Source organism: Phaseolus vulgaris, chromosome 8, assembly GCF_051622355.1.
Source record: "Phaseolus vulgaris cultivar YP4 chromosome 8, ASM5162235v1, whole genome shotgun sequence".
Taxonomy (NCBI): Eukaryota; Viridiplantae; Streptophyta; class Magnoliopsida; order Fabales; family Fabaceae; genus Phaseolus; species Phaseolus vulgaris.
In genome coordinates, this window is record NC_143505.1 from 48,668,591 (window position 1) to 48,679,204 (window position 10,614).

Sequence of the window (10,614 nt, forward strand, 5' to 3'; positions counted from 1 at the left end):
AACCAGTGGTGCCAGCGTCATCCTTTCATCTTCTGCCACGTCGGGTTTCTGCAGCACCTTCTGTATAGGGAGGTTGGTCATCACCACCACCGTAAAACTGTGGAAGTAATGACGGAGCCTCCTAGCCGAGAACACTACCGCCAGCGCCGCCTTCTCCAGTGCTTGGTACCTTGTCTCAGCCCCCTGTAAGGCCTTGCTTACAAAGTAGATGGGCTTCTGACTCTGGTCCTGCTCTTGGACCAACACAGAACTGATGGCCCGCTCCGTTACAGTAAAATACAACCGGAGGGGCACGCCCGTTACCGGCTTGCAGAGAACCGGAGGCGTCGCCAGGTACTCCTTTAGCTTAACGAAAGCCGCTTCACATTCCTCAGTCCATGCAAAGCGACTGTTTCTCTTGAGGCACTGGAAGTACGGGTGCCCCTTTTCTCCTCCGGCGGAAACGAACCTCGAGAGCGCCGCCATCCGCCCTGTCAACTGTTGCACCTCCTTTACCGATGTCGGACTCCGCATGGCGATAATAGCCGCACATTTGTCGGGGTTCGCCTCTATCCCCCTCTCGGTGAGCAGAAAACCCAAGAATTTACCGGCCTCTACCCCGAAAACACACTTCTTGGGGTTCAACTTGAGGCGGTATTTGGATATTGTGTTGAACAACTCCTCCAAGTCTGCCATGTGCTGCGCCCTGTTCTGCGACGCCACCACCCTGTCGTCTACATAAGCGTATACGTTCCTCCCAAGCATTGGCGCCAGGACCTTGTCCATTAACCTCTGGTACGTGGCGCCCGCATTTTTGAGCCCGAAGGGCATCACCTTATAGCAATAACTGCATGTTTCAGTCATGAACGCAGTCTTGCTCTCGTCTCTTGGGTGCATCTTGATTTGGTTGTACCCTGAGAAAGCGTCCAGGAAGCTTAACACCTTGCTGCCGGACGCGCTGTCCACTAAGGCGTCGATGCTGGGCAACGGATAGGAATCCTTTGGGCACGCCTTGTTCAGGTCCGTGAAGTCAACGCACATTCTCCACTTTCCGCTCGCCTTTTTCACCAAGACGACGTTGGCGAGCCACTCAGGGTACTGAATCTCCCTAATGTGGCCAGCACTCAGCAGCTTCTGCGTTTCGTCTTTCACCACCTGTTGTCGCTCCTCATTGAACTTCCTCCTTCTCTGTCGCACGGGGCGGACCGTGGCGTCCATGCTGAGGTGGTGACACAGGAAATCGGGGTCGATGCCCGGCATATCTGAGGCGGACCATGCGAAGGCATCCAGGTGGCGCGAAATCACTTCTGCCACCCCTTCCTGTTCCTCTGGACTTAGCGAACTTCCTAACTTGAAAGCTTTGCCGCCAATCTCCCTTTCTATGGCGTTAGCTGCAGGTTGCTCCCTACTATCATCTTTGACGGGAGCCGCTTCTTCTACGGGCGCCGCTTCTTCGGCGGGCACCGCCTCTTCTACGGGCGCCTCCTCCATTGGCACATCTGCTTCGGGCATCGCCCTCTCTGCTATGGCCTCTTCAGACGTCAGCCCAGCGGGCGTCGCCTCAGTCATCGTTGCGTCCGCGCTCGGCGGACCTTCGTACACCATGAATACGCCTCTCTTCGTCTTCAGGCTGTTTTCGTAGCATTTCCTCGCCTCCTCCTGGTCTGATCTGATGACTATCACCCGGCCGCTGAGGTCTGGTAGCTTCATCTTCATGTGACGGGTGGAGGACACTGCGCTTAAACGGTTTAACGCCGGTCTGCCCAGCAAAATATTGTAGGCAGAATTAGCGTTCACGACGAGGTACCGGATACTCTCGGTGCGGGAGGCCTCTCCGTCTGTGAACGTAGTCCTCAACTCCAGGTACCCCCAGACTTCTACCTGGTTATCCCCGAACCCATACAAACATCCTGTATAGGGACTCAGCAGATCGGGGGACAACCGTAACTTGTTAAAGGTCGACAGAAACATGACGTCTGCCGAACTTCCTTGATCAACAAGCACTCTGTGAACCTTCCTTCCGGCAGTGACAACAGAGATGACAACGGGATCGTTGTCGTGGGGTACCACATCTCGGAGGTCTCTTCATGTGAACACGATATCTGACTCCCATGGCTCCCCCGAGAGCCTCTCTTCAACTGAATTTACCCCCCTCGCGTATTTCTTCCGCGGGGAGGCGGTGGGCCCTCCGCCCGAGAAACCTCCAGCAATGGTATGGACCTCGCCAAGCACTGGCATCTCGTGCGCTGGTTCATCTGCCGGCGGCGGCGAAGCGGTGGTCGTTGTGGGATCTGTGACATAGTCTTTCAAAAATCCAGTCCTCACCAGCTAATCTAGCTGGTAGCCCAACGACAGGCAATTATCAATTTGGTGTCCGAACGCCTCGTGGAATTCGCACCAAGAGTCTTTACGGGGCCCTAACACCTTGTCGTTTTTTGCCGGTCGCCTCAGCCTCTCGGCTATGTTGGGTACGACGATCAAATCCTTCAACTCAACCACGAAGTTGTACCTCGCCGGTCTTGCTCTTTCTCTGGCGGGGCGTTGGCCTCCTGCTGGGCCCCGGGACTGGGGCTTTCTGGCCTCGTAGGGGCGTCTCGCCTCTGGTTTCTTTCTTCCCGTCGTGGTCTCATTGACTCGGACGGGTTGAACTCGCGTTGGGCCCCTCGGGCGTGAAAGTACGGCGCTGGAGCGCTTCACACATACCTCCCCTTCCGAAGCAATATGCTCTACCGCCCTACGCTGTAATTCAGCGAAGGTCCTAGGGCGATTGTGGATAATAGATTCTCCAAAGGGGCCGGGGCATACGCCTTTCACAAATGTGTACACGATCATAGGCTCCTCTGTTGTACCAACCTTCACGACCTGGGCCCCGAAGCGATTGATATACTCCTTCAGGGTCTCCCCCTGATACTGCTTCACGTCAAACAGATCGTAAGAAACCGGCGGCGGGGCCTTGTTGGCCAAGTACTGTTCTCTGAATAACCGCGACAATTGGCGGAAAGATGTGATATGGCCCTCGGGGAGGCTAATGAACCAGTCCATAGCCATCCCGGTCAGGGTGCTCATGAAGAGCTTGCACTTGGCAGCATCAGAACCGCCTATCAGGACCATCTGTGTGTGAAATGCAGCAAGGTGCGTCTCTGGGTCCTCCATCCCAGTGAAGATTACCTTGGGTCCCGCGAACGTGTTCGGGATTGCTGCGTCTAGGATCTCCTGCGAGAAAGGAGTGGAAAACTCCCTTGGTGGGGAATGGTTCTCCGTCTCGTCCTGTCCAGGCCGCCTCCGATCGTTTCTCAGGCCCTGGCGCAACTCCTCATTCACACGGTGGAGCTCTTCGTTCCGCTCGTGCGAGGCATCGAGGTCTGCCTGCATGCGCTCTTGTTCCAGTTTCGAATCCGCCATGTCTTGTTGCAGCCCCCTCATTATCTCCAGGACCTGTTGCATGGACAGGTGTGCTGGGGCTGCGCGTGCCGATCTCCGTCTGGTGGGGGCCATTGTCACTCCAATCTCCTCCAACGTTACTATAACTTGATAAACCTTCTCGAACTTGTGATGGGACTGATGTTTTATATCGGCCCCACGGTGGGCGCCAAATGTTCCGTCCGGTTGACCGGGACGTCTTCGTGCACGACCTCAATCGTCAGCTGGGGTCTCCTTCCCGCTGGTTGCCCGCGGATTCCTGCAAAAAAGAGGACAAAGAGGCGCCCTAGCGGCCGTGAGCACTCGGACGCTCAAGTCAGCCAGCAAGAAACACCAAAAAACTGTCCACCCGCGTATCTGAGCACCGCGTGTGGCACTTTGAAGGTGGTAAAAAAACTGTGTATAGGTGTGTGTGTTGTCTCCTTCAGGCAAAAATATTCTCCAGTCACTTGTACGTAACCTTAAAGCACGGGCAAGCAACCAGAGAGTTTCTCCTAAATTTGCCAAAGGTTCCAACCCTTTTTCCGACATTCCCAGCGCTATTTAAACTGCCCCAGCATTTAAAGCGCCTTAAAGCGCTTTTAATCTCAAACGTAACACACTCATTAAAGCGCTTAATTACGAAACGTAGCGCATTTAAGACGTTGAAACGCTCGGGAGCCATAATAGTACCTGAATGCTCGAAAGGGAAACTGTATTGAATATCTTTAATTACCTGGCACCTGACTAGAGGGTGTTTCTATTCCGGCATGGCTGTCGTACACGTGGAAGGCCTCACGACGCCATGACCCCATATGGGGGCGTTTCTGCACATCTGGGGACGTCTCTACGTGTGAGTCCTCCTGCTTGGGAGTGCTACTGCGCTAGGGGTGACTTTTTGGGTGCGAACTCATGCCCCCAAGTATCTAGCCACTTACTTTGAGAGCGTATCTGCCTTTCTCTCGTACCCTGCACCCGCTTACCCTGGGCGTGACCTTCCTCTTGGGTCGTATCTGTCCCGAAAGCGTCTCTGGGGTGGCAGGGGTACTTCACGAGTCAGGCTGCCCTACCCTGATGTCATCACTATGGCCTGAAGCCACCTCTTTTTTCTCTTTATCACTTTCCCGAGATATCGAGTCATGAGGCTTTCCCACGGCGTCGCTCCCTCCATGGTCTTTCCTACCCAGGGGTATCGGGGAACCACACCGTGAGTGCCTTACTTTTACACTGTTTGATCTGGCTACGCCCTGGTTGGGCGACGCCTTGCCTTGGCGACGCCTCCACCCAGGCGACGCCTTGTCCTGTTTGGGCGACGCTTCCTCTTGGCGTCTCTACACCTGGGCGTCACCTTGAGTTGACTTTGACTTTCCAGTCGTTGACTTTGACCTTGACTTAGTCAACGCCCTGATACGGGACGGTACAAAGGCCATATATTCTAACAATTGGCATCAAGAGCTTGGTTCTTGAAAGTTATTCAAGTTGATCGAAAAATCTTTTTTCTATGGCTGGAAAACTATCTTTTGAGGAGGGTGCTTCAATCTACAAACCACCTTTATTCTGTGGATTGAATTACAAGTTTTGGGAAGCAAGAATGAAAATCTTTATTGAATCTATTGATCAAAGAATTTGGGACTCAATTGAGAATGGTCCTTACATTCCAAAGTTCAAAAAGGAAAATGCTTTCTTTACAAAACCTTTGTCCAAATGGACAGATGATGAATGTAAGATGGCTCAGCTTGATAAGTCTGCCCAAAATATTATAGCTTCTGCACTAGAAACTAATGAATTTTTCAGAATATCAAAGTGCAAAACTGCTAAGGAAATGTGGGAGACACTCAAAGCTGCTCATGAACCAAAGGAAGCAATGACAAAGAGTCAAGCAAGAAGAAAGAAAAGGCAAAACATGAAAAGCCTCAATCTTTGCTTAATGGCCAGAAGGGAAGATGACTCATGTAGTGTAAGTTCATTAAACTCTTCAAACTCTGAAAATTATGGTCAATTGCTTCAAGCCTTTCAAGAAACTCATGAAGAAGCCAACCGATTGGCTCTCTTGAACAATCGGTTGAAAGAAAAGAATAGCTGGCTTGAAAACAGAGTAAAGGCACTGGAAGAGGATTTAAAAAACTCAAAAATGGATTTTGAAAATCTGGAAATCATTTACAAAAACTCCTCTTGCAAGTGTGATACTCTAGTTTGTGAAAATTGCGAAAATCTTGAAAAGAAGGTCCACTATCCTGTTAAAACAGTGGATAAGCTTTCTAAAGGCCAATCTAACTTTGAGAGCTTGCTAGCATCTCAAAATTGTGTTTTTGGAAAATCTGGATTGGGTTTTAATCCACAAAACAAGCAAGATAGATTTTCAAAATCATTTTCGAAAATGCCAGAAAAACAATCGATTGGACCATCGAAACAACCGATTGTTACATGCTTCTATTGCATGAAAAGAGGTCATTATGTGCGATTCTGTAAAATCAGAAAACATGTTGTTCCTAAAGGGCTTATGAAGTGGATTCCCAAGAAAAATAAAGCTTGTATTGATGAGTATAAACCAAATGGACCCACATTCATAAGGGGACCAAACCTATGTACTTGATAATGTTTTTGTAGGACATCTTGGAGGAAAGAAAACATCTTTGGTACTTGGACAGTGGATGCTCCAAGCATATGACAGGGGACAAATCAAAGTTCCTGAGAATATCCTTCAAGCAAGAGGGTTATGTCACCTATGGTGACAACAACAAAGGAAGAATACTTGGAAGAGGATCCATAGGAGATGAAAGTATCTTGGTGATTCATGATGTGCTCTATGTTGAGGGCCTAAAGCATAATCTTCTGAGTATTAGCCAACTATGTGACAAGGGATATCAAGTAATGTTCAAGACAAACACATGTGAAATCTGTCTACCCAACACCAAAGAGGTAATGTTGGTAGGTAAGAGAGTTAATAATGTGTATCTTCTAGATATCTCTACACCATGTTCAATTGGATGTCTTCTATCCAAGCAAAATGAATCTTGGCTTTGGCATAGAAGAATTGCTCATATTCACATGAATCATTTGAACAAGCTAATATCAAAATATCTTGTGATTGGGCTGCCAAAACTCAAGTTTGAGAGGGATCACATTTGTGAAGCTTGCCAAAAGGGGAAACAAGTGAAGAGTTCTTTTAAAACCAAAAATCTTGTCTCTTCATTGAGACCTCTTGAACTCCTTCACATGGATCTCTTTGGACCCTCTAGAACTATGAGTCTTGGTGGAAATTATTATGCTCTTGTTATTGTTGATGATTTCTCTAGGTACACTTGGACTTTGTTCTTGGAATCAAAGAGTGATGCCTTTGCTTCATTCAAAAAGCTAGCAAGAAGGCTTCAAAACACAAAGAACAGCAACATTGGTTCCATAAGAAGTGACCATGGAGGAGAATTCCAAAATGAGAAGTTTGCAAAGTTCTGTGAGAAGTTGGGGATCCTACACAATTTCTCTGCTCCAAGAACACCACAGCAAAATGGAGTAGTAGATAGGAAGAACAGATCTCTTGAAGAGCTTGCAAGGACAATGCTTAGTGAATCATCACTTCCTAAGTATTTTTGGGCAGATGCAGTGAGCACCTCTTGTTATGTGATGAATAGGGTGCTTATAAGGCCCATCTTGAAGAAAACCCATATGAGCTGTTCAATGGAAGGAAGCCTAACATTAGTCACCTCAAAGTATTTGGTTGTAGCTGTTTTGTTCTCAACAATGGAAAGGAAAGCTTGGGAAAGTTTGATGAAAAAGCTGACCTTGGCATTTTCATTGGTTATTCTCTCACAAGCCATGCATATAGAGTCTACAACAAAAGATTGATGACTGTAGAAGAATCAGTACATGTAGTCTTTGATGAGGTAGATCGCAGAATCAGTGAGAACCCAAAGATCAGTGCTGAGGAAGACGAACAAAGCATCAGTTTGGAGAAGCTAGATATCTGTGCAGAAAAACAACCGGTTGATTCGCAGAAACAACCGATTGAAATTCTACAACAGAGTGAGCTGCCCAAAGAGTGGAGGATTCCTAGAGATCTGTCAGTGGATAACATCATAGGGCAGATAAAGGAAGGTGTCTCCACACGTAGCTCCATCTCAAACTTCTGCAGGCACACAGCTTTTGTTTCTCAAATTGAACCAAAGTCAATTGAAGAAGCTCTCAAGGATGAGAAATGGGTTGAGGCTATGCATGAAGAGCTAAACCAATTTGAAAGAAATGAGGTATGGTTTCTTCTCCCTAAAACTAATGAAATGAATATTATTGGTTCAAAATGGGTTTTCAGGAACAAGCTAGATGAGGATGGAGTGATCACTAGAAACAAAGCAAGGCTAGTTGCCAAATGCTACAATCAAGAAGAGGGCATAGACTATGGTGAAACCTTTGCTCCTGTGGCTAGATTGGAGGCTGTGAGGCTGCTGCTGGCTTTTGCTTGTATGAGTGGCTTCAAACTCTTCCAAATGGATGTAAAGAGTGCCTTTTTGAATGGCTACATCAACGAGGAAGTCTATGTAGATCAACCACCGGGTTTTGAAGATCACAAATTTCCTAACCATGTCTTCAAGTTGAAGAAAGCTTTGTATGGTCTGAAACAAGCTCCAAGGCAGTGGTATGAGAGGCTTGGCAACTTTCTGCTATCACATGGTTATGAAAGAGGAATGGTAGACAAGACTCTCTTCATCAAAAAGTCTAATGCAGAAATTATTCTTGTGCAAATCTATGTTGATGACATCATCTTTGGTGCTACACAAGATAGGCTATGTGAAGAATTTGTGGCTGCAATGAAAGGTGAGTTTGAAATGTCTATGATGGGAGAACTATCTTTCTTTCTTGGATTGCAGGTTAAACAAACAAAGGATGGGATCTTCCTAAGTCAATCAAAGTATTGCAAGGAAATTCTCAAAAAGTTTGACATGGAGAATTGCAAAGAGGCAAGCACTCCAATGCCATCAAGCTGCTATATGGATGCAGATGCTGCTGGAAAGAGTATAGATCAAACAAAATACAGAGGTTTGATTGGATCATTGCTTTATCTAATAGCAAGTAGACCGGACATCATGTTTGCGGTGTGTCTATGTGCAAGATATCAAGCAAATCCTAAAGAGTCACACTTCAAAGCTGCAAAAAGGATTATGAAATATCTCAAAGGAACATCTTCTGTAGGACTATGGTATCCTTCTCATTCTCCTATACATTTAATTGGTTATTCAGATTCTGATTTTGCAGGTTGCAAGCTAGATAGAAAAAGCACAAGTGGCACTTGTCACCTTCTTGGCTCAAGCCTAATCTCATGGCATAGCAAGAAGCAAGCATGTGTTGCTCTCTATACTGCTGAGGCAGAATATATAGTTGTAGGTAGCTGCTGTGCACAAATCCTATGGCTCAAGCAACAACTTGCAGATTTTGGTTTACAAATCAGCAAAGTTCCCCTGATGTGTGATAACACAAGTGCAATCAATCTTATCAAAAATCAGATTCAGCACTCAAGGACAAAACATATTGAAATAAGACATCATTTCATCAGAGATCATGTGCAAAATAGGAACTGTGAAGTGAAGTTTGTGGAGACCAAACTGCAGCTAGCTGACATCTTCACAAAGCCTTTGCCAAAAGAGAGGTTTTTCTTCTTGAGAAATGAGTTAGGTATTCTTGATCTTAATAATCTCTCTTAAATCTGTTTTTAATACATGTTAAAGTCTATTTGTGAAGACAAATAGGGGGAGAATTATTGGTTCTTGTATATCTATGTCTTATATGCATAAAATGTTCAAATCTCTGAATTTAAAATTGCTTTCTGCTGCTGCTGAGAGAAACAACCGATTGTTTCGTGTAAACAACCGATTGTTTATTATGCTTAATGAGTGAAATCCAACTTGCTGCTGTAAGAAGCTTTGGATAGTATGAATGCTTTCTCTGCAGGAACTGCTTCAGATTTAATCAGTACAACACAAGCACCAGGGATTTGTCTTCATCAAATAGGGGGAGTTTGTTGAACCAAGTGGTGTTCAATGTTTTGAAGAATCCAAATCCTTTGAAGGATGATGAAGCCTTTGCTTTGCTTGATGCTGCTGTGCTGGTTTTAGCCTTGTTCTTGGGTAGTTCAATGTTGTAATCAACACTTAGATTAAATCTCAAAGCAATTAGCATCTCAATTTTATCAAAGCAAAATGATTTTCAAACTAAGTTGAAACAACCGATTGTTTTGTCAAAACAACCGATTGTTTACACTTAGGTGTTTTGAGAAAGTTTGAAAACTGTTTTTGAATGGTGTTTTTGTTAAGTAACAAAACAACCTATTGATTCGAGGAAACAATCGATTGTTTGTTTTAAAACCATAACAGAAAAACTGTTTTCTTTGACTGAGCTTTAAATGCTTTAACTGAATACGCTCCAGTCATTAAATGCTTTGACCAATCTATTTTAAATGCAATTAAGAGTTTGTTAAGATTTGATAACAAACTATATTCTTAGATATATTCTGAAAAACAGTTTTGATATATTAAGAATCTTGAAACAAAGTTTTTCATAAAAGAAGAGTTTGTCAAAGTATTATGAGATTGCTAAAGAGTTGAGAGATTGATCAAGGTGCTAAATAGGGATTCTACTTGTATTGATTTCAGATTTTCATCTGTAACAAGTGTAATCTTTGTAAACTGCTGAACAATTTGTTTGTGTGTGTTGCTGAGATTGGCTGTGTGTTCTTGAGGTGTTCAAGATCAGCAATCTTAGTGTTGGCCAAGGAGAGTGTGTGTCTTGAGGTTTTCAAGGTCATTCTCTTGGTTGTGGTGTAAGTGATCAAGTGGTGATTGCTTAGTGGATATCCTCAGGGTTTCTGAGAAGACTGGATGTAGCTCTGGATTGGAGTGAACCAGTATAAACAACTGTGTACATTTTCTCTATCCCTATCTCTTTAATTCAGTTTGATATTTTGGAACTGGTATAAACAACCGATTGTTTCGCTAAAACAACAGATTGTTTTTCCAGCTTTGTGCTTTTGCTGTTTGTTTTGGAAAAACTGAATCCTTAATCAAGGTTCTTCTGAAGTATTTTCATTCTAAGCTTAAAAGTTTTCAAAAATCCTTCTTAAACAATTCACCCCCCTCTCGTTTAAGGCCATATATTCTAACAGCCTCATGTATTTCACATATTGAATTTTGAATAGAAAATAAACTCTGCAGGAGTGCTTAGTGAGACTTTAGTACTCTCCCTTGTGGGTCT